Genomic DNA, 24868 nt, shown 5'->3' with positions numbered 1-24868 from the left:
AAAGGTCATACTACTAGGGCTTTGGCCACCTGTGTAGCCTTCCAGTCTAGGTTGCCCATGGACTCTATCTGTGCAGCTGCTACATGGGAAAACCCTCATACCTTTATTTCTCATTACAAGTTAGATATGGTCTCCAGGAGCAGAGCTAACTTTGGTTCCATTATTCTGAAAAGTCTGTTCCAATGAGCCGCCCAGGATTGTAGGTGCTAGGGACGCTGTCCCAACCAGCAAGAACGAAGGCGAGATAGACAACTTAACATAAAGAAGTTCTGTACCTACCATAATGTTCCATGTTAGTTGTCTTCATCTCACCTTCTTTCTTGCGTCCCCCCCTCCATCCCCCCTCTCCTATTGGACCGAGAAGAGTTCAGGTTTCACTGGCTGAGTGTTCTGTGGTTTGTTCCTCTACTGACTTAGAGAGTATGACAGGTATGCTTATCCATTTTGTTTGGAGGTGTTCATTCTTTAGCTATGGCTGGGGTTAGCTATTTCAGACGAGATCTGGGTAGCTAGCGCTAGGCATCATGGGATAAGGGGTAGCCTCGAGCCAGTAAACAGCTCTCGAGCTGTAGAAGATGGCCGAGTCGGAGCCGTGGACCGGCTCCGATCCCAACCAGCAAGAAAGAAGGCGAGATGAAGACAACTAACATGGAACGTTATGGTAGGTACATAACTTCTTTTTAATGCTATTTATTTCAAAACGTTGCCAGAATCAAAAGCAATCGTTTGCCCTTAAGTCAACAAAAATTCTGTCATTGAAACTACAACTCACAGTAAACCTCTAGGCATTGTGATAGATGACAATCTCAATGCCCCCTTTTGAATCTGCAGCGTCCTGCTCTATTAAGTTTCTATCTTGGAAAACTCTCTTTCTGGTAGCTATACTGCACATCTTAAACTCCTTCACTCCAATGGAGCTCAGGAAGTTTGCACTGTAACTTCCAATGGGAGGAGCCTAAGCCTTTTGACAGAATCAAATAATGTCCTCACATTTCAAACAAATGTTCATACTTCTTGAACCACAAGGGTTATGAAAGAAGTGTAAATGACAAACTCTTCAGCACAAACCTTTTTATAGTGGTAGTATCCTTTAGGTTCTAGGTCTTAAACTGAATTTTATAAGTCACAGTAAACACAGTAACTATTAGTTTTGTAATATGTTGTAAACCACTTACAGTATCACAGCAACCACTCAAGTTACACACACTGTCAAAAGTATTTTATTCACCTAGCTGAGAGCTTTCATGTGAGGCTAAGGAGTTGTCTGTGCTACATGGTTGTTAACATAAAAACAATAGTTAATATCTATTTACCTGCCCTAGACAGAGGTCAAATTATTTTTTCCCTAGATATCTTTATTAAATCGACACATATGACAAAGGCAATCTTACATTTATATAAATGAAAAAAAAAACATACAAAATGATCTCACTTTAGTTACAGTTTACATCACAGGCACCATTGAAACAACTGTAGTTGTACACATTATACATCACTTATAAACCCATCCAGTCATTGTCAGTTGTTAAGCATTATGTAGCTCATTCAAATCCAGCCTCTTAAACCTTGTTCCTGCTCTGCATATATCGTTCCCACAATTCCCATTTTCCTGTGTAGTTTGCTCCTTCCCTTTTTCTAAAGATCCCAATTCCAGTTGTTTTATCTCTGCTGTTATATTCACTACTTCTAGTAAAGTTGGTCTAGACTTGGATTTCCATTTTCTAGTAATTTTGGCAGCCACCATAATTACTCAGCATGGCTTTACTATGTCTAGGCAATTCCGATTCTGTAGCATAACTCAAAATCATCTCCCCAGACAGTCCAATCTGCTCACTCAGCATGTCCAAAAGAGCGGTCTGCAGGGAATCCCAAAAGTCTGCCAGCTCATCACATTTCCAAAAAATAAGTTCCTAGCTATCTCTTTCTTGCGTGTCACACCTCCATTTGTTGTCCACCTGAGGAAAAATTCTTTGGAGTCTGCTTGGGGTATAAAAATACCTATGTAAACGCATCCAGGCAAAGATCCTAAATCTTCTAGACTTTGTTGCATATTTGGTAGATATACATATATCCCCCCTTTGTTTGTGAATTGCTTATCCAGTCTCTCTTCCCAATCCTTTCTAAGCTTCTCTGATTGATTCTTATAATTATGATGCAATATTTTATATGCTTTATTAATTATTCCTTTTTTAATGGCAGCTTCTGTTCTAGATTCTATTAAAAACTCTACCAGTGCTGGTCTTTCATTTAGGAGCACCCTATTTCTTTCTCTTTGCCTATACTCTGATATCAATCCTTGATAGGGAAGGCAATCTCTAACCTGCAGTCCAAGTAAATTCTTGGCTTCTTCCCATTCTGTTACCTTTCTCTTTCTAGTTATTGGCTCCCAATACCGGGTTCCGGCGTGTAGCTTGCAAGACATTTCCCTGCGAGCTACATCGCCGAAACCAAATGGCTGCAGCAGCACTTTGCCGTAGTGCAGTATGGTTGAAAAGCATAGCCGCTGCAGCTGTAATCTATGAACGGAAATATTATAAATGGTGGCGATCCTTATAGACAGCTGCACGGCTGTATTCAAGCAGACACAGCCATACTGGATGTGTAACACATTCCTTATTCTCATTCAAGGAATGCATTTATTTATTTATTTTGTTGTCGACTGATGACAAAATAAATAATTAAATAAATGCATTCCTTGAATGAGAATCAGGAATGTGTTACACATCCAGTACGGCTGTCTCTGCTTGAATACAGCTGGACAGCTGTCTGTAAGGATCGCCACCATTTATAATATTTCCGTTCATAGATTACAGCTGCAGCGGCTATGCTTTCCAGCCATATTGCACTATGGCAAAGTGCTGCTGCAGCCATTTGGTTTCGGCGATGTAGCTCGCAGGGAAATGTCTTGAAGCTACACTGAACCCCCAATACCTTTGTTCCTTTGCCAGTTTTTCTCCAATAAATTCCAGCCCCCTCTTGCCTATTATCTAGTATCCCTGACCACAGTCAACCCTATTGGCAAAATCTTTTCTCCATTGTTGTGCTGGTTTGGTTCTTGGAATACTCCCTGCTGTTTTATAAATATAATATTCTGTATGATTTTGCTTGTTCTCCTTAAGAGTCTGCATCCAAAATCCCAATCTCTCGTTATTTCTTGAGCTTCCTCCCTGTTTCAGCATCATTCCTTTCCACTTTGAATTATAGTTTTCTGCTTGTTTTATGTGTAAGAGCCTTCACTGTGCTGCTCTAAAATACCCCCTCAAGTTAAGTAATCCTAGTCCACCTTGTTCTATTGGTAGTCATTTTATCCCATTTGACCCTTGCTGTCTTTCCTTCTCAGATAAAATCCTTCAACTCTTTTTTTCATTGCTATCCATAACTTCTCCTCCAGTTGACAAAAGTATGCCTGACTTATGTGTAAGACTAAATAGACTAAAAAAATGGCTTGTATCTTAGTATCCATATAACAAGACTTCCAGTTTCTCAATTTTTGTGTTATCTTCTGTTTAGTCTCTTCCCACATATCCTTGGCTGCCACCACAGAGCCATTTCTAATCCATACTCGTAAATACTTAATTTTATCATATCCCCATAATTATGGATATTGTTGGACCAATTTGTGTGTAGGTAAATAATTTACTGGTATTGCCTTTGTTTTAGCTTCATTAATTTTGCATCCTAAGAAGATTTGAAACTGTCTTGAAATGTTCCACAACACTGTAATGTCCCTTTCTGGTTTTGTCATGTATAAAATATCATCTGCAAATAGAGACAGCTTTTGCTGACTACCATACCAATTATATCCTTGAATTTCTGAGTCCCTTATTTTCCTTGCTAATGGTTCTAAATATAATGCAAACAACAAAAGGGAAAGCAGACAACCCTGCCTACGGCTACTCTACTCAAACAGAAATTATCTGAGAGCACCCCGCCCACTGTAATTCGTGTCTCTGATCCCACATATATTCTTCTAATCAGTCTTATAATTGTATCAGGGAAAGCAAATGCTTCTATTGCCCTGCTCATGAAGTCCCAGTCTACTCTGTCAAATGCTTTCTCTGCATCAAGATCCACTAATAAAAGTGGTACTTTCTTATCTTCTGCTTCCCTCTGGATCATCAGTGTTCTGTTAATGTTGTCAAATATGTGCCTCACCTCCACAAAACCACACTGATCCATAGCTGTCAGTGTTGGTATCACTTTTGCCATTCTTTTAGCCATTATAGACATAAACACTTTATAATCATGGTTAAGTATTGAAATGGGCCTGTATGAAGCTGGATCCGATGGATCTTTACCCTCTTTAGGTATTACCTTTGGGTTTACCTTATATGCTCGAAGTCCAAGAATATCGAATACGATATTCTCGACATGAGTACACCGAAAGCGCAAAACATCGAAAATGTGAACGCAAATCTCTGTAGGTGGAGATTTCTGTTTACTTCAATGTAGTACATTCTTGGAGTTGGTATATTTAAGAAGTGGGGGGGCAGCCCCTGACGTGGGAGGTGCAGAGGGGCTTGCCCCCCTTTCTGCACTAGAAAAAAAATGTTTTCACACCTGCGTCTCTGCATTCTCTGAATAGAGGAATGAATTTACTTCCCTTTTGACTGGTGGTACAGTGAGTAGTCATTCTCCAGTAACACTCTGCTCTGATCTACATTGAGTATTTTGTCCTTCTGCCACAGTTTTGACAGTCAGTTCTTTCTGCTAGTAGGATTGCATCCTTGCTATTAAATGTCTAGGTTACTTTCTTGCAGCTAGATTTGGAGCTTACACACGATGTGCCCGTTCAACTAATAAGTCCTGCTCTGGAATACCAGTCCAGTTGCTTATTTCTGCTTTTTTCCCTCCAGCTTCTGTGGTGTAGCTGAAAATCTCGTTCTCCCTATGTGCTCTGTCTTTTAATTCTATTATTTTTTTTAAACAGCTCTTTCTGAGCAGTCTCATATTCAGCCAGCCTTTTCTGTATTTCTACCTCTGATTTTTGCAGCTTTATCATCTCATCTAAATATCTGTTTAAAGCTTATTCCATTTGTTCCAGCTTGTTGTTGTTTGTGTTAATATATTCTATCAGTGTTTTGTTTATTTTAACCAGGTCTATATGCAGTTGTCTTACATCATCCTGTAGGTTATTGGAAGTCATGTCTGAAAGTTGCATTGCTTTTTGCTGAACAGTTGCAGAACTCTCCCTTTTCAGTGTTTTGTCCTCACTTTTTTTTCAGGTCTTCTGTATTTCTTTATTCCTGGCATCCACACAGTGCACTTACCAGCCAGTTACTGAAATTCACCCATAAACACAAGTCTACTGGCCTTCTCTGCTGAGTTTCTGTTTTCACACTGGGAGAGCTAAAAACAAGCTGTTACTCAGTGTGCCTCCTTCTTGGAACTCGACAGAGGGCAAATATGAATGCACTTGAGCTTTCCATTGTGTAAGTTTTAAGATTAAATATTTTAAAACCTTGTATGTAGCATGGTTTGGGGGTTATTGATGCAAATATGAACAAGCAATATTTGACACCTAGAGACGTCAGTAGGAGTTAACTGCAGATGCACCTGGAAGCGTCACTTAGATGTAATAAGTTAAATCTACAAATGAGAAACTAGGCTGCCTTTATAGGATCAATAGATTCCTTGCAGATACTGCAAGAAAAAACTCTAGCCACCACTTTTATTGCCATCTCTCTTATATGCCTCTCCCTTTCTAACAAACCTAAGCAATGCTTGGAGAAAAACTTGCCTTCTGCTACAGTAAAATAGATACATTTGCCATCAGTCATCCTAATGGGACCTACCATTGTCATAGCTTAAAGCAATTAAACTGAGTTGAGCAATTAAACTGAGTTGAACTACACTACTACCTGATATATTCACAATAATGTCTGTGCACAGACTCATTCATCATCCAGAAAAATACACTGCACTACAAAACTTATTACTGCCCTACTGTCCAGCAAGGGTAAGTTTCTGAACTCTGAAGTAGTATCACCACACAAACTCAAAGCAAACTCAATAGTTTTAAACCACTGCTTTAACTAGTCCTGGTCCTGCACATGCATATCACAAGATTAAGACTTTTCATAGTTTCATAGTTTAGTACTAGGCTATCTGCCCTGGGGCATTTATAAGCCTAGCCATAGTGATGTGGCTTTCGCCACCCCATGTAATGGTACAAAAGTGTACAGAATAGATTTAGACTTGATTCACAGTATGATTCTTTCCAAATACTCTCCTTAAATAGAATACTGTCAACCACTCACTAAAATAACAAATAAAATGTATACATAACTGCTGCCAATCCACGCTCTCTCTCTAACTTCCACCTCTGTAAAATCTTAGAATGTATAAATGTAACTACTGTTTGTGTATAAATGTAAATAGAAATATAACTACTTTATGTTTAACTGGAACTTAGTATAATGCAATGTAAGCAAATGGAGCTTTTCTCCATGGGCCTCTGCTGAAAATGGGTATTACCCAATCGGACTTTCCCGGTAAACAAAGACAAATAAGTAAAACCATCAACCTGTTTCCTTCTACCCTTTTAATGGAATGTTCAAGTGTATGTATAATGCATACATAATTTCCCTCATGGGCTTCAGCTCCAAAGAAGCACCACAAGTTGATTTTTTTATACATTAAACATATTGTCACATTCGCTGTGGGTTCTATCTTCCGCCCTCTAACCTTCTCTCTTTGTTAAGTCTTATTTGAAAATAGCTATGCAGTTTCTATTCATTAGAGGCATTATTTGTCTTGAAAGTATGGACTGTTGCAACAAAACTTCTTTGACTACTGAACCTGTCCATTTCTCGTATTGTATAAAAACTAAGCTGCTGTTGCCAGTTCCTACTTCACTTTCTTTGTGAAGTAACTTTATGGTATTCTTATTTTCCCCATCTACTTTTCATCTGTTCCAACTTATTTTCTATGTTGTATTCCTTTTGTTAGGCCTTTCCTTCCCCATATGCTTTGATACAAAATAATCTTTGCCAGTTTTTTTCACATACCCTCCAGTTGTAGAATTCATTTGTGATAGTTTGCTGTTAATCACTAGTTTTTATTGATCATTTTTGCTTTTTTATCGTTATCCTTAGTTACCTTGAGGTCTCCAGATAGTTTCCCCCGGTCTGCTACTGTGCTACATTTGCTGCAGAATCTGCTTCATGTCTGTTGTGGCTACTTCCACCCTGTTAATGTCCCCTTTTGTTGTTGAAGTCTTTCAAGTTGTATAGTGTTCCGTATAGACACTCAGTAATGTCTTTACAGATAAGTAAGTTTCCTAGGAAATTTAATAATATTAACCATTATATGGATGGGAGAAGCTGTCATTCCCCCCATTTAATTCAAGAATTGCCATATAATGAGGTACTTTGTATTAGTAGGTTGTGTAATGGTAAAGACAACCTTACTGAAGAGGTACTTGAAACATGAGATGTTTAGGCAAAGGAGGTATGACATTCATTCTGTACAGACAGCTGTTAACCGCCTAGATCAACATCCTGCTTTTCCACTACCTGCTAGAAATGATGAGAGACTGGTTAGAAGTGTAGGTAATGAATCAGCTCAAAAAATATTTTTTGTGACTACGTATAATTTATTTGCTAAGAAGGTGGTTGAGATTATTATGTTTTACTGGAATTTTTTTGTTACAAGATAAAAATCTTTGAGTATTTGCTTCAAAGACCTACACTTTATTTTAAGAGAGGCAGAAGTGTTAAAATATATGATTGTTCATGCACAATTTGTACCCTCGATGCAGCCATTGGGAGTACAGACTTTAAATTTGGGTTGAAGCCCTGTGGACATTATTCAGTATGCAGATTTACTGTACCAACTTTTCATTTTATTAGTAATAAGAGTGTTTTATCCATACAATGTTTTTAGTTGTGACACGGAAGAAGTCATTTATGTATTAAAATGTGAATGCAATGTATTCTATGTGGGCGAAACTAAAAGCTTCAGAGTTAAGTTTCAAGAACATTTTAGAGAGATCAAAAATAAGAAATTAGCCCTTCAGCACTGCATTTTGATATTTGCCATCATGTTGATAGTAATTTAAGAGGCACTATTTTAGAAAGGGTAAAGATTATTCCAGGCATGTCTTTAAAAAGTAAACTGCTTCAAAAAGAAGCAGTTTTTATTTTAAAATTTGGTATTCTGTCTCCAAAGGGGCTTAATAAGGAACTAAATTGGAGGTGGTGGTTGTAATTGTTTAACTGCACCAATTAATATTGATTGATGTGAATATATGCATTGTGGGCATGTGTTTTTATATTCTCTCAAAGGCTGTATGTCTGAAGTGCTAGAGGAGTGAAAATTTGACTTTTATTAAAATTTTGGATTTGCTGGCTTTGTTTTTTTATTTTAGAAGTTCTTTTCTTTTGTTGGTAGGTAAGTTTCCTTTGTCTCTTTCAAGGATGACACTTAGCAACATGGAACAAAACTGCTGTTGACTTTTTCCTCATCAGTATATCCAGGTGAGATCATGTTTATTGCTAGTGTAAGCTACAGTGCATATTTGATGCTTTGAAAGGAGCTTTTCAACACACTCCATTCTATTTTTCCTACTCCTTAAAGCAGCTTATCTCATACTTATCATTCATCTGATGTTAATTTAGTCAGTGGTTGACTGTTGATCATGTTGACTGTGTGCCTTCAAATGTTTCCCTCCTTTGTTGGGATTTATTCCTTGTGTATTTAAAATATATTTTGCCAGTATTATCACTGTTGAAAGATGTATATATATTTTTTGTGAAAGAGCCCTCCTTACCTGGGACTGTAATTGTAAAAATTTCAGTAAGGCTACAAAACTGAAGATGCCTGACGCTTAATTGCTGAAGAAGTTTAAGAAATTGGAAAAAATTGAGACTGAACCGAGGAAAGATCTTTAAAAGGGGGAAATTTGAGGGAAAAGGAAAGGAAAAAAATAAAACAGAATAAATTTCACCAAGGATAATAGACCTAACAGTGGTGGTGTTCTGTAATTCAAAGTGGAAAGGGGTGATGATGATGAAACGGGAAGGGGGTCACTCAGTGAATAAGGAGAGTGATGTTTTGGATGCTCATCCTTAAGAAAAAATATCAATGATCATTCTGAATGTTATGTTAAAGTTAGTATTTTAAGAACTGAGCCAACACAGGAATAGAGAAAAGAGATTCTGGTGGTAGGCATGACTACAATCAGGGGTACAGAGAATAGGCGATAAGGGATAGAATTTACTGGACAAACCTGGCAAAGGAACCAAGGTATTGGGAGTATATAATGTGTGGGAATGGTAATAGAATGGGAAGAGGCCAAGAATACATTTGGACTGCATGCTAGAGATTGCCTTCCTTATCAGTGATTGATATCAGAATATAGGCAAGGAGAAATATGGGGATACTAAGTGAAAGATCAGCACTGGTGTAGTTTTCAGTAGAATCTAAATAGAAGCTGCTGTTAAAAAAAGAAAGAAATAATGAATAGGACATATAAAATATTGCATGATAGCTATGGGAATCAGTCAGAGGAGGTTAGAAAGGATTGGAAGAAAAAAGATTGGATAAGCAATTCACGAGGAGATCAGAGGATATATATGTATGTCTCCCAAATATGCAGCAATGTCTAGAAGATTTAGAAGTTTTGCTCGCAAGTGTTTGCGTAGGTATTTTTACACCTCAGACTCTAAAGAATTTTTCCTCAGGTAGAATACAAATGTTGGAGGTGTGATGGGGACGAAAACGGTAATGGGAACATTGGCAGACTGTAAAACTTCTTTGCAGACAACCCTGTCAAATACTGGGGTGAGTAATTGGTTGTAACCAAGGAAACAATTTCTTTGAGCTGTTACAGAATCAGAATTCCCTAGACATAGTAAGGCTTTTTTTGCCAAATTTAATTTTTGTACCGTAGCTGCCAAAAAAAAAAATTTCTAGAAAATGGAAATTGAAGTCTAAACCAACCATATAGAAGCAGTGAATATAACAACAGAGATAGAAGAACTGGAACTGGGATCATTAGAAAAGGGTAGAAGCAAATTACAAAGAAAAATGGTTCTTGTGGTAATGCATCCAGAATAATGTTTTGGAGGATACATGAGGTTTAAGGGAAGGTAGGAATTGATTGAGTTATGTAGTGGTCAGATGCTAATGAGACTGTAGAATATATGTCATGCATAATGTTTGCGACTGAAAATGTCAGTATGGTTTGTTTGATTGGCTATGTCATAAGTGATAATTCAATAAACATGTTTCTTGTTTAAAAAAATTTTCTTGTAAGAATGCAAAATGAAATGATAATGCCAATAAACTCACAACTCCCACTTTAGGATTTAAAGCAGTGATTAATCTGTAGACTCCAAGCTCACTTTGACACTTTAAAAGGAACTTTGTAATGTTTGGCATATGAAGTTGCCTTGCCATTTCTCATGTTACTGTTACAGTACCTACAGATGATGATGATCTTCATGTTTCACTGTTGCAGTCCTAATATATGGGTTATCCGGCTCCTGATAGCCCTCATTCAGCCCGAATACCAGAGTCCTTGGTATATGATGTCGGCTGCCGTCGGTTGTAAACTGATGTCAGAACGTCAGGTATAAAGGGAGGCAGCCGACGCCATTTCCCCAGTCTTTCTTGCTGCGGAGCCCGAAGCAGATGCAATTCGCACTAGTGCCGATTGGACGTTTACCTTCTTTCTCCATTCCGACTACCAAGTTGAAGACGCCTTCAGATAAGTACCCCGTTGGGGATCCTCTTTTCTTGCTTTAGCGAATGTCAGATAAAGTTAATAACTGTCTTGCCTGTGGAAAACAGATTCCGCACCATGATTTTCATTCCTGTTGTATAACTTGTTTGGGCCTTGAGCACAACGTTCCTAATTGTGATCTCTGTGCTTCCTTCAACCCGCATACCATGTGCCGTAGAGCTAAGATTTTATATGAGCATTTTGGAGTCTGGCCTCAGTTCATTGGTATGTCGTCTTCTGGTCTCCCGACTCTCGGATATACCTAGGAAGCACAAGGACAAGGACTGTGACAGGCCTAGGGTTAAAGCTGCTGACGACGCGCCGGAGAAATTGGTCTGCCCAGTGGTAGCTAGTGAGGCACTTTTGCAGCCTCTACAGTCTGCAGATTTTCAGCCACAGACCTCTGCAGAGACCTTTATGGAGTCCTCCATGCCGCAGGCTTGTCCTCAGACCCTCCGCCTGTCGCCACCTCAGATGGGTCCGGAGCCGCTATGTAGGCACCGACTTCTGATGCCTCTTGTATTCGACATGAAACCAGAGCCAGACTGACTACCTTAGCTCAGACTTCTGCAGTTGCTAGGCCTCCCGAGTCCCTCCAGATTACTAGCAAACCTTTTAGCCACAAATCTACTCACAAGCGGGCATCTGCCTCCTCTCCTGTGCCTCAGTCCCAGTTGGTAGAGATGGCTGTTGAGCTTCTTACCCCACCCCTTCCAAGTGGGCTACAGAATTGTCTCCTGATGTTTTGTCTGAATCAGATTCGGAGGTTTCCAGTATTTCTGCTGGTGAGGAAGGAAATTCTCAACTTTCTTCTGGCTTTGAGGTTTCTGTCCCCTCTGCCTCCCCTCCAGAAGATTTTTCCTTTGGGGATACTTTGAATACTGTTAGGGAGCACTTTAAATGGGAAAGTCAGGATTTCCCCTCAGTCTAAGAGGAGGATCTGTGAATTTTTAGATTTACCACATCATAAACCTCTGGCTATACCTCCTGTTTTAAAGGCTGTGGATGATGTTTTCATGGAAAATGCTTTAACTCATAATTCTGTTCCTCGTGCTCCCAGAAAACTTGATAGGTATTATAGGGTTCCTGATTTGCATCAATTTCTTTTTCAAAACCCTACTTCTGATCCTGAGATTATTTCTCATGGTCCCAAGGGTGTTAAGGCTACTGTTGCTAAAAGCCCTGTACCTTCTGATAAGGAGTCTAGGGCCTTGGACAGGTGGGGTAAAAAGGTCTATACCTCTGCAACTCTTGCCATTAGATCTGTGAATTTTCTTTTTTCACATGTTTAAGTATATCAGCAGCATACTTTGGAAGCTATTAAGGCAAAGCTTGGGGATATTCCTTCCATGTCAGAGAACAAAGACTTACAAGATTTATTAAATTCTGCCACTCTGGTTAATAAGCATTCTCTTCATTGTGGTTTTGGCACCTTGGAGGCTTCCTGCAGAGCAGCAGCCACTGGTTCTGTTATTAGAAGGCATAGTTGGCTTAGGGAGCAGCCTCTTTCTGAACCTGTAAAATCTAAATTGTTGGATGTTCCTTTCCACAAAGACCTTTTTGGTAACAAGGCTGAGGAGGTACTGAAAAAGTTGGAGGATAAGGTGAGATCTATGCAAGCTGTAAAAGATTTCCTTCAGGTTCAGCCTCCTCGGTTTAGTAGGCATTATCCATCCAAGAACTGGTCTTTCCCTGATCCTGGCAAGCAGGGTCATTCTAGGCCTAGGGGGTTCAGATCTTCCAGAGGCCAGGCTTCTGCCCCTCAGAGGACTAAACAATGGCATCCTTCTGCTAAATCGGGGAGTTCTAAGCCAGCTTCCCAAAGCAACCATTCTCAATGACTCCAGCCTTCTTGTGCCTACCTCTGCGGGCCCAAGGTTTCCTTTGGGGGGAAGGTTAGCCAGGTTCGCAGGGGTATGGTCAACCATCACAGATGACAAATGGGTACTCAACATAGTAAACCAAGGTTACAAGTTTTATTTTCACACCTTCCCTGTTCTAAAAGGTTACCCAGACATTCCCAGAACTCTCAGGGCAGAGGTAGAGAATCAAATGTCTTGTCTACTGACTATGGGGGCTATAGAGCCAGTTCCTGCAAATCAGGCAGGCATAGGTTTTCATTCAAGACTTTTTCTGGTACCCAAAAAAGGGGGCACCCTATTCTGGATCTGTCTATTCTAAACACTTTTTTGATGATTCCCAAATTCAAGATGCTAACTCTTCAACAGTTATTGCCAATGTTGGGCAAGGATTCATGGCTGGTAACTTTGGATCTCAAGGAGGCTTATCTGCACATCCCTGTTCTACAAGGTTACCCAGACATTCCCAGAACTCTCAGGGCAGAGGTAGAGAATCAAATTTCTTCTCTACTGATGATGGAGGCTATAGAGCCAGTTCCTGCAAATCAGGCAGGCATAGGTTTTCATTCAAGACTTTTTCTGGTACCCAAAAAAGGGGGCACCTGGCACCCTATTCTGGATCTGTCTATTCTAAACACTTTTTTGATGATTCCCAAATTCAAGATGCCCACTCTTCAACAGTTATTGCCAATGTTGGGCAAGGATTCATGGCTGGTAACTTTGGATTTCAAGGAGGCTTATCTGCACATCCCAGTAAGGGAACGTTGCAGGCAGTTTCTTCGTTTCAGGGCTGGGGAGCAACATTTCCAATTCTCTGCGCTGCCCTTTGGCTTATCTACTGCTCCTAGAGTTTTCACCAAGTGCCTGGCACCAGTCTTTGCTTTTTGCAGGCAGAGGAACATTCAAATGTATCCTTACCTGGACGACTGTCTCATTCAAGCAAACTCCCCAGAACAGTTAAAAAAAGATTTGGACTTTGTGAAGACCATTCTCACTTCTTTGGGTTACACTCTCAATGAGAAAAAGTCAAAGTTGGTTCCTACAAGGGAGATTGTTTTCCTGGGAGCGAGTCTGAATACAGCCACCCAGATGGTATTCCTCCCTCAAGACAAACAACAAGATCTGTTGGCTTACTTCAACAACTTGGCAAGCATGACCCAGCTCTCTGCAAGGCAATTCCTGCAAGCACTGGAATTCATGGCTTCGTGTATCCTGATGATCCCATATGCAAGGCTGCATATGAGAAAACGTCAGTGGTACCTCAAGAACCTTTGGTGTCAACACACACAGGACTTGGACTTGATTCTTCCCCTTATTCCCTGTCTACAAATGGAGTTTCTTTGGTGGGCAACAGCCTGTTCTCAGAATAAGAGTCTGCCTTTCCGCCCACCACCTGCCAGCCAGACTCTCATCACAGACACCTCACCTTATGCATGGGGAGCTTATCTGTAAGACAGGGGCATACAAGGTACTTGGAGCACCCAACAGATTCATCTGCACATAAACTTAAAAGAATTGATGGCAGTGCAGCAGGCCTTACTGACTTTCAAGGACCTCTCTACCCTGGGACTCTTCTGATCAGGACAGACAACACCACCGTCATGTGGTACATCAACATGCGGGGGGGACTCACTCCTACCCTTTGTGCAGACACAGCATGAAACTGTGGTCCTTAGCAGCTTCCATGGGTGTACATCTCATAGTCCAGTATATTCCAGGGAGACTAAACTCCTTGGCAGATCATTTGAGCAGACATGTTCTGAATCCTCACGAGTGGCAACTGAACAAGATTATTTTCCATCGCATCACTCCGCATTGGGGCACTCCTCAGGTGGATCTTTTCTCCTCTCACACCAGTCATCTCCTTCCAACCTTCTGCACCAGGGAGTTTCATGACAAAGCATGGAAAGTGGACGCTTTGTCCTTCCCATGGACACAGCTCTCAATTTATGCCTTCCTCCCCTGCCTCTTCTTCCCACAGTGCTGCTAAAGGTAAGGGACGAAAAACCAAAGGCTATTCTTATAGCACCAGGTTGACCCAGACAGCATTGGTATCCTCTTCTTCCCAGCCTTTCCCAAGCTCAGCCTTGGCATCTTCCCCTGGTACTGGATCTGTTTGTTCAGGAAGGGGGAAAGGTTCTTCATCCTCATCTTCAAACTCTGCATTTAACTGCTTGGCTAATACTTTAAATCTTTCCAAGCAGATGGTTGAAGTTCTTCATGAGGCCAGGAGGCCTAGCACCAGGAAATCCTATGCAGATAAATGGAAGAGATTTTGCTCTTGGATGAACGCTAAATGAGTCTTGCCAACCTTCTCTTTCCCTCATTCTTGATTATCTAGTAGGTTTGCTTAATGGTGGACTTTCCTTTTCTTCAGTTAAGATTCATGCTTCAGCAATTTCTGCTCATTGTTCTTTCGAGCAACCAATTTTTTCTCACCCCTTGATGAAACACTTCCTGAAGGGAGTTAGCAATCTTAAACCTCCCAGAAGAGCTCCTACTCCTGCTTGGGATCTTAATTTTGTCCTGGCGAAGCTTACTCTTCCTCCCTTTGAACCTGCTGCCTCTGCAGACTTTAAAGTTCCTTTCATGGAAGGACCGCCTTTCTTCTGGCTATTACTTCTGCCAGAACGGTTTCAGAGCTGCAAGCCTTAGTGGCAGTACAACCTTTCATTATTTTTCATACAGACCGGGTTTCTCTGAGAACTAATCCCTCTTTTATGCCTAAGGTGGTTTCCAGTCTGACACTTATCCAGTCTGTTCATCTGCCTGCATTCTTCAGTAACCCCCCGAATAAAGGGGAAATTATTCTGCCCTCTCTTGATGTGCTCAGACAGTTGAGATTTTACTTAAATAGGACTAAACCCTTTCGGAAGTCTCCACAGTTGTTGGTTAGTTTTGCTCCTGGGGCTCAGGGTAAAGCGATTTCCAAACAAACCATCTCCAAATGGATTGCTCATTGTATTCACTTTTTTTACCTGCAGCATGGAAAGCCCCCCCCCCCCTCCAGGGTATTAGGACCCATTCTACTAGAGCAGCCTCTACTTCTGCAGCTTTTTTGAGAGATGAGCCTACTAAGGACATTCTAGAAGCAGCCACTTGGTCTTCTGTCCATACTTGCACAAAGCGCTACAACCTATCTTTGTTTTCTAAGTCTAGAGCTGGTTTTGCCTCTGCAGTTTTGCAAGGCCTCCTTACCAATCCTTTATCTGTGATTCTTCCTCCCCCCTTTTGTTTTCCTCCTGGGCTTTGGGAATCAACCCATATGTTAGGGCTGCAACAGTGAAACATGAAGAACATAGTACAGTTGTGTACACTTACCATAAATGTAGATGTTAGAGTGTATTCCCTGCTGTAGTCCTGGTTTCCCACCCTCCATTCCCCCTTTTTTCCTAAGGCAAAGACTACTTGTGTTATTTTTGGATGGCTTTTTTCCAGGTTGTTTCCTTCCTGGATTGGCCTTCTTTTAGGGGCTCCTGACATTTAAGGCAAGAAAAACTGAGGAAATGTCATCAGCTGCCTCCCTTTATACCTGACGTTCTCACATCAGTATACAACCGACGGCAGCCGACGTCATATACCAAGGACTCTGGTATTCGGGCCGACTGAGGGCTACTGGGAGCCGGATAACCCATATGTTAGGACTGCAACAGTGAATACACTCGGAACATCTACATTTATGGTAAGTGTACACAACTGTACTTTCTTCATGTTGCAGTCATCACACTTGGGTTATCTGCCTGCAGGTAGCCCTCAGTCAGCCCGAATACCAGAGTCTTGGGATTTCTGGGTTGGATGCTGTCGCTTCTTCCATGACGTCAGGTCATCAGGGGTATAAAACATGCAGCCGATGCCATTACATCAGCTTTTCTTGTCGCGCAGAAGCCTGAAGCAGAAGCAGTTCGCAAGTGTCAGTCGGCCGCTTCTTGAAATTTTCATTTTTCGAGTTTCAAACCTGAAGTCTTCTAAAGCTAAGTACTCCGTTGGGGATCCTTTTTTCTTGCTGTAACCGATGTCAGAAAAAGTTAACAATTGTCTTGCCTGTGGAAGGCAAATACCTCACAGAGATTTTCATTCTTTCTGCGTCCTGTTTAGGCCCAGACCACAGCGTCCCTCGCTGTTGGTTTTGTGCCTTGTTCAACGCCCGAACTATTCGTCATCTGGCTATTTTTGTCGCTAAATTCTTTCGCTCTCGTTCACCGTATTCCAAAATTCCTTCGATAAGCCATCCAACTACTGATCTTCCGAAAAATGCAAGGGTAAAGACAGAGACAGACCGCATAGGTCCAAAACTGCCAATGATGCTTCCATTAAGCTAGTCACCAGTCCGCCGGTACTCAGTGAGATGCATTACAGCCCCTGTTACCAACGTTTAGAGATTCGCAGGCCTCTACTGAGATCCATTCGGAGTCCGGTATGCTGCGAGATGATGCTTCGACTATGGAACCTGTGGATGTCGCTACCTTGGATGGGTCCGGAGCCGCTGTGCAGGCACCGGCTTCTGAGGGTGTATTCAGACCTTCCGATGTTCGTATTAAACAGACTACTACTTTAATGACTAAAACTAACGACTTTCCCAGGCCCAGAGTTTGCACTACACCTAGCAAACTGATGCCAAAGCGCATTCTCAAGCTCCAATGCCACAGAAACAAATGCTTAGAATGGCTGAAGACCTTATTTCCTTAATTAGGGGAAGCCAGCCTTCCCCCTCTAAATGACAAAGAATTGATTTTCCTTCTGATTCTGCATACCACGAGTCTGATGACTCTGACCCCTGTGATTACCAGGACATACCCTTATCTACCTATGAGGACTCTGATGCAGAGGATTCCATTCCCTCTGCCTCCCCCCCCCCCCCCCCCAGAGGACTTTTCTTTCAGTGAAACCTTGCATACCCTAAGAGAGCCTTTCTTCTGGGAATGCCAAGACTACCCACAGTCCAAAAAGAGACTCTGGGAATTTTTAGACTTGCCTCAGCATAGGGCTCTAGCTATACCCCGTCTTGCATATTGTAGATGATGTCTTCATGGAATCAAGTTTTACCCGTGATACTTTACCACCAGCTCCTAGAAAGCCTGACAGTTACTACAGAGTACCTGACTCACAAATTTATCTTTAAAAATCCCACTGCGGATCCAGAGACCATTTCCCAGGGACCTAAAGGTATTAAGGCTACTACAGCCAAAAACCCTACCCCTTCGGACAGGGATGCTAGGGCTTTAGACAGATGGGGTAAGAAGGTATATACCTCTGCAACTCTTGCTATCAGGGCTTTAAATTGCCAGTTTCACATGTTGAAGTACCAGCAGCATATTATGGAACTAATTAAACAAAAAAATGTTGTTGATTCCTGATTGTGCAGAAAATAAAGACTTACAAGAGTTAATGCATTTGGCAAACCAAGTTGGTAAACATACTTTGCAGTGTGGTTTTGATGCCTTAGAAGTATCTTGCAGGGCTGCTGCCACTGGGTCTGTTCTGAGAAGGCATGCTTGGCTGAAGGAACAAATCCTGCCAGACCATGTCAAAGCAAAATTAGTAGATGCTCCATTAAACCAAGAATGTTTGTTTGGCTCTAAAGCAGAAGTTGTTTTTAAAAAGATGGAGGAAAAAGCTAAATCATGCAAACCGTTAAAGATTTCTTACAGGTAAAGTCACCTAGATTCAGTAGGCATTGGCCTTCAAAAAACTCCTCCTTTTCAGTCCCTCCCAGACCTTCTCAGTCCAAACCCAGGGGCAAAAGACCACAAAGACTACAGTCTCGGGGTATTGCACAGATCTAAATAATGGAGTGCTCCTTCTTCAAAAACAGAGAGTGGTAAGTCACCCCCTTACGGGAAATGTTCACAATGACTTGTCCTTCATCCTTCCCAGACATGCCCAAGTACTTGCACCCATAGGAGGAAAACTCACCCTGCATGCAAAAAACTGGGAGTATATTACCCAGGACCGATGGGTCTTAAACATTGTATCCCAGGGATACAGATTCTACTTCCACTCACTGCCAGCCCCAAGCGGATTGTCAGACCTTCCTCCAAACCAGTGGGCAGAGACCCAAAAGCAAGTACTTTCTCTTCTCAGTGTCAGGGCTACTCAGTGTGTTCCAACAGAACAAAGGGGACAGGGTTTCTACTCCAGACTGTTCCTGGTGCCCAGAAAAGAAAACTCTTGGCGCCCTATTCTGGATCTGTCAACTCTCAACTCCTTCCTGGTGGTACCAAAATTCAAAATGCTTGCAGTCCAGCAGCTGCTTCCTATGCTAGCCAAGGACTCCTGGCTAGTCACCCTAGACTTAAAAGAAGCTTATCTGCACATCCCCATAAGAGAATCTTGCAGGAAATATCTGTGTTTCAGGGCAGGCTCTATGCACTATCAGTTCTTTGCACTTCCCTTTGGCTTATCTACTGCACCCAGGGTTTTCACAAAGTGCCTGGGTCAAGCCGTTGCATACTGCAGGCAGAGAAATCTTCACATTTACCCATACTTGGATGATTGCCTGATTCAGACGGACAGTCAGGAATTGCTACTTCAGCATCTGACATTTGTAAAGAGACTCCTAATTTCTCTGGGGTATACCATCAATGAAAATAAATCACATCTGGTGCCCAGTCAAAAGATTGTATTCCTGGAAGCAATCTTGCACACAACTTCCCAGATGGCATTCTTCACTCCATAAAAGCAGGTTTATTTGACAAATTACTTCAAACTACTGGCCACCCAAACCCAGCTATCTGCAAGAAAAATACTGCAAGCCCTAGGGTTCATGGACTCATGCATTCTACTAATTCCTTATGCAAGACTGCATATGAGGAAACTTCAAGTGGTACTTAAAAAGTCTCTGGTGTCAACATTCTCAGGACCTGGAAACAGTGATTCCTATCATTCCTTGCGTAAGGCAGAGTTCCTTTGGTGGGCAAAGGCTTGCAGCCACAACAAGGGACTCCCTTTCACTCAGTCCCCCACCGCCCAAACCCTGACAACAGACGCATCAGGCTATGCATGGGGGGCTCACATGGCAGGCAAATGCACTCAAGGCAAATGGACCCCAGAACAAATTCACCTGCATATCAATCAAAAAGAAATGTTAGCTGTACAGAATGCACTGACAGCCTTCAAATGCCTTATTCTGCCAGGACAACTCTTGATAAAGACAGACAACACCACAGTTATGTGGTACATAAGTAGGGGGGAACTCATTCCTACCCACTCTGCCTGTTAGCCATGGCTCTGTGGAACACAGCCTTGAGCTATCAAGTGCACCTGCAAGCTCAATTCCTGCCAGGCAAACAAAATTCACTGGCAGATGACTTAAGCAGAAATCTAATGGACCCACATGAGTGGAAACTGAAACCCAACTCATTCAAATTTCTAATACACAGGTGGGGGACACACCAGAAGTTGGACCTCTTTGCTTCTCCCCAAAACCGTCAACTGAGCAAATTTTGCACCAGAATTCCCCACAGCCAAGCATGGAAAGTGGATGCCCTATCCTTTGCATGGGAAAAACCTTTCAATCTATACATTTCCCCCTCTGCCCCTCCTTTCAAAAGCACTACTCAAGATCAAACGGGACAGTCCAAGGGCAGTCCTTATTGCACCAAATTGGTCACGCCATCACTGGTACCCACTCCTACGCAGTCTAACAGCAGTGCCACCCTGGCACCTACATCAGACCCCCGCTCTGCTGTCCCAGTAGGAGGGACAGATTTTGCATCCTCGGCTGCAAACCCTGAACCTGGCAGCCTGTCTTATTCCCTGAATACATTCCCCAGCAACTTTCAGCAAACAGGTGCTGGATGTTATCCTTGAGGCCAGGAGGCCTAGTCCTAGGAAATCCTTTTCAGAAAAGTGGAAAAGATACTGTTCTTGGAGCCAGTCTCAAGGAAAGGACACAGCTGTGCCCACCTTACCTCAAATCCTAGATTATCTAGCAGAGCTGATCCACAAAAACCTATCCTTCTCATCAGTTAAGATTCATGCTTCTGCCATCTCAGTTCATTACAGTACTGAGCCCACCCCTCTTCTCTCACCGTCTGATCAAACAGTTCCTAAGAGGAGCTAACAATTTAAGACCCCCAAGGAGAGCTCCCACTCCTGCCTGGGACCTTAACTTTGTACTAGATAAGTTCACGCTCACCCATTTTGAGCCTGCTGCTACAGCAGAGTTAAAATTCCTCTCTTGGAAAACAGCCTTACTTCCAGCTATCACTTCAGCAAGAAGAGTGTCTGAGTTACAGGCCCTTATGGCTGTGGAACCCTTCATTATCTTCATGCGGACAGGGTTTCCCTCCGGACTAACCCAACATTTATGCCGAAGGTGGCATCCAGTGTGGCTTTAAACCAGTCCATCCATTTATCAGTCTTTTTTTCCTAATCCTCAGAATAAAGGGGGAAAGGATCCTGCACTGCTTGGATGTGCACAGACAGCTCAGGTTCTACCTTGACAGGGCTAAAACTTTCAGAAAAATCTGACCAGCTGATAGTCAGCTTTGCTACATGAGCAGAGGGCAAGGCCATTTCAAAGCAAACCATTTCTAAATGGATAGCACACTGCATCCATTTCTGCTACAAACACCATGGAAAATCTACCCCACAGAGGATCAGACCTCATTCCAATAGGGCTACCTCAACCTCTACAGCATTTCTCAGGGGAGTCCCTACCAGGGACATCCTAGAAGCTGCAACCTGGAGTTCTGTACACACCTTCACCAAGCATTCCCACTTACCTATCTTTTCTAAATCCAGAGCTGGATTTGCCACAGCAGTCTTACAAGGCCTGCTAGCCAGCCCTAATACTTGACTGCCTCCACCCTTCCTCAGCTTTGGGAATCAACCCATGTGTGATGACTGCAACAGTGAAACACGAAGAACACAGCACAGTTGTGTACACTTACCATAAATGTAGATGTTCGAGTGTATTCACTGTTGCAGTCCTGGTTACTTTCCCTCCAGTCCCCTGTCTTTTCTATACTTTATACCTGTTCTCTTTTTTGGCCATATCTTATGGCAGTGATATTTACTTTCTACTGGAGGTGTTCCACACCATGTGATTGCTTCCTATTTTGGGGGGTCCTGACAATCTGGGGCAAGAAAAGCTGATGTAATGGCGTTGGCTGCATGTTTTATACCTCTGACGACTCAACGTCATGGAAGAGGCAACGGCATCTGATGCAGAAATCCCAAGACTCTGGTATTCGGGCCGACTGAGGGCTACCTGCAGGCAGATAACCCAAGTTTGCTGACTGCAACAGTGAATACACTCGAACACCCACATTTATGGTAAGTGTACACAACTGTACTTTCTCCATAGTCAGTGTTGCAGTACTGATTCTTGGGTCTTCTTTCAACGTCAGAAGCTCGCAAACCCACAACTGGCCTGATTTCCAGAGTCTTTGCATCATCTCTTGCCAAAGGACATCTGTAGATCAGTGTCTGTACATGAGGGTATAAGGAAGGGTGTCTGTTGGCGCTGTCTTCACTGTTTTCTAGCTGTGGAACCCAATGTACTTCACATGTTCAGAATGCTTGCAGTCCAGTCATTTCATTTTTCCAGTGTGTTTCCTCCTTTAAGCCAGGTAAGTACTCCACTGGGGAATTTCATCTATCAATTTAATGTTTAAAAAGTTCAGCAATTGCTTGAAGTGTGGGAAACAAATCCTGCATAAAATTTTCACTCATTTTTGTCTGTTCTGCTTAGGGCATCAGCATGACATCTGTAATTGTCCTGAATGTGCTAAATTCTGAACAAAACCCCAAAAGCATTGGGCCACCCATATGGAGTCCTCTGTTTTGGTTTCCGTGGTGCTGCTTGGCTCTTCACAAACGTCAGCTTCTGCTAGCATCGTTCCGAATAAATGGGAATACATAAAAATGAAGGACTCTTACATTTCCGATAAAGTTCCAGCTGTAGTCACTAAGCCAACTGGCCCAGGTGAGGTGCCTTTGTAGCCCCCTGGTTCAACGATTCCTAGGCCTGAACCCTCTGGCACAACCCCTGGAGAGGCCACCATGATTTCAGCTTTGCCTTCTATTGTTACCATAAGAGAGACATCAGTCAGGTATGAGGTTGCTCAGCAGGCCTCTGTTTCCAAAATTTGGGTTGTGGAGGTCTAGAGCAGGTTTTGCTGCTGCCATCCTTCAAGATCTTATTTCCTAGGTTATGCAGATGCCCTAACACCCACATATTTTCTTTGGGACTCCTCCCAAAAATCATTGCGAGATAAATTATAAAGAATATACTATAGTTGTGCCCCACTTACTGTAATTGTATATGTTCAAGTAGATCTGTGTTGCAGTACATACTGCCACTCTCCAACCCCTCTATCTGCTGACCAGTTTCCTCCCCCTTGCTCGTCCAAGGGATCAAGAAGTTCACTGCAGGTAGTCCTCTTATGTACATCACTCTGTGTGCGTCCTCTGATCTGCTTGCTTCTCACTCAGATTCTGACAGCTGGAGAGGTCTCGCTGTCCTCTGGTACAAGACTACGTATTCACTACTTATAAAGTGCTGAAGATGGCACCAACGGATGCCCTTCTTACACCCTGATGTCTAGATGTTGGTCTTTGGATACCTGTTGGACAGGGATGATGCAAAGACTGTGGAAACTGGGCAGGTCACAGGCTTCTAACATGGCAGAAAGACCCAAGAATTGATGCAACACTGATCATCTAGAACATCTACACTTAAAATAGGACACAGCTGTATTTTTTTTTCAAAACAGATATGTACTGTTAACTCGGTCATCTACTTTTCCTTTGTACAACATAAGTAATCGTCATTACTTACCTACTCCCTGCCATGTTAGCCACCATCTGTTGTAGCTGTTGATTACAGATTGTTGACAGAAGAGTGGTATAGGTGTATATATATATATATATATTTATATGAAACATGCTGTTGTAACTTGTAGGAAGTGATTTTACTAAAAAGACTTCTGTATGTAGCCCACCCTGTAGTAGTTAGAGGTCTGTATTTTTGCAAGTAAGTAAACATGTAGGTGAATTTTTATTTTATTTTGAATTTTTTAACCACAATAGAGCAGTGATGTTATCTGACCTATTTCAGCCTCAGCCTGGGGTAAATGCAGTAGATACATGGCATTATATACAGAGGGAATGACAACATGCAGTGTATGCAAATATTATATACAAAGTGAATATCAGAATTGGCTTAAGGGTATAACAACAATAGATTCACTACATTATATATAGAGTGACTGATGAAATGCAGTTTGTCCTTGGAACCCCTTTAGAAATGGTTTCTGTACCTTCTACCAGGGTAGGGTGACAGACTGGAGCAGCTGCAGTTTGAACAGAGCCCACCACTATTTTCTTTCCACACCTGCAAGCTCACACATGTAATGTTTGTTTCTTGTCCTGTCTCTGCAGACATTTGGACTGTATGAGTGTTCTTGGTTTAATTAGAAGCGTTCAACTCCAAAGCATTATTATATGCTGGAACTAGTGGTTCCTCATTTGCTTGTGGAACCTGTTCTGATGGTTTCAATTCTCCCATGGGTTCCTGTACACCCATGTGTAGAGTTGGCAGTCCATTCTTTTGGAGTTGTGCTTTACTATCCAGGTGAAGATCCTAGGGCTAAACTCCCAATCTTAACCAGATTCTCATATCTCCAAGGAGAGTTTTGAATACTTGCTGCCTTTTCATAAGGTCCACCAGCATTTCAAAAATAATGACTTGGCGTCTGCTCATCCACCTATTAAAGTAACTACTTATTACTGCAGTGAAGCCACTGACCATGTCTTCTGATTTTCTCTAATTATGTTCTCTAAATGTGTCCTGTGTCCTTCAGCAGAAGCTTAAAACATTTAACAGTTTTAACCTTAAAATAGTCTACATAGTCATCCTCGGACATTTTAAAGTGTACACAGATTTGCCCAAAAGCAGAGGGGTTTTAACACTTCACTGTTTACCTCACAACCTTTTTGGTGTTGATTGCATTTGTATTCAAATGCTTGACTAAAACTACTTTTATTTATCTATTTTTATTTTTGCTTCTATTTATCAGGTTTGTCTCGACTAGATTTAGTCAAAAAAAAAAACTTCATCATAAGCCCTGGAAGAAAGCTCCAACATATTGCAGACTTTTTTTAAGCAAACTAACAGATCATGTTTACATGATATACTTGAACAGACATCAAGTAATGTACATTAACAATTGCACATGTATTTACTAATTTGATTACATCCATACGAAATAAAGGCAGCAGTTATAGTATAAAAGGTACTTGCACATTAGTAGATGTTGAACTTTGAAGATTT

Source organism: Protopterus annectens, chromosome 13.part0 (assembly GCF_019279795.1).
Source record: "Protopterus annectens isolate FY-2018-M chromosome 13.part0, PAN1.0, whole genome shotgun sequence".
Taxonomy (NCBI): domain Eukaryota; kingdom Metazoa; phylum Chordata; order Ceratodontiformes; family Protopteridae; genus Protopterus; species Protopterus annectens.
The sequence above is the reverse complement of the archived record's forward strand: the minus strand, read 5'-3'. Positions refer to the sequence as shown.